The following is a 614-nucleotide window of genomic DNA, read 5'->3' as shown; positions in this document are numbered from 1 at the left end:
GAAAACTAAGATCATGGCATCCGGTCCCATCCCTTCATGGCAAACAGATGGGGAAACAGTGGGAAAAGTGAGATAATTTATTTTCGAGGCGGGGGAGCTCCAAAATCACTGCAGATGGTGACTGCAGCCATGAAATTAAAAGGCTCCTGCTTCCACAAAGAGAGAACCTCTCGGATCTACAGTAGAGAACGATATTGTCCCAATTTCCATTTCAGAAACCTGACCCACCCCCGACTTTTGTCCATTTAGAAATCCGAATCCAAAAATGGGCAGCTTGGACGCCTACGAGCAGGTCCAAAAGGGACCCCTGAAGCTCAAAGGAGTCATAGAGTTTGTTGTGACCAAGCGGAAGAAGAAAAAGGACAGAGACAAGGCAAAACTCCTGGAAACGATGGGGAAAATCCAGAAGAACCAGGAGGAGGAGCTGAGGCGCCACCTCGACAAGCTGACCCCAGCCCAGGTGGCCTTTGAGAAGGTGCAGGAGAAGCGACAAATGGAGAGGATCCTGAAGAAAGCATCCAAAACCCACAAGCAGAGAGTGGAGGGCTTCAACAGACACCTGGACACGCTCACGGAGCACTATGACATTCCTAAAGTCAGCTGGACCAAGTAGC

At 49.8% G+C, this 614-nt stretch overlaps 1 pseudogene; it reads left to right on the top strand.

The window, feature by feature from the left end:
• Nucleotides 1–265: 265 nt before the first annotated feature.
• Nucleotides 266–613, top strand: LOC104983211 (annotated as a pseudogene).
• The last annotated feature ends 1 nt before the right edge of the window (nt 614 follows it).

Source organism: Bison bison, unplaced genomic scaffold, assembly GCF_000754665.1.
Source record: "Bison bison bison isolate TAMUID 2011002044 unplaced genomic scaffold, Bison_UMD1.0 scf7180017862053, whole genome shotgun sequence".
NCBI classification, from domain to species: domain Eukaryota; kingdom Metazoa; phylum Chordata; class Mammalia; order Artiodactyla; family Bovidae; genus Bison; species Bison bison.
Note: the sequence above shows the minus strand (reverse complement) of the source record. Positions and strands in the feature narration are given on the sequence as shown.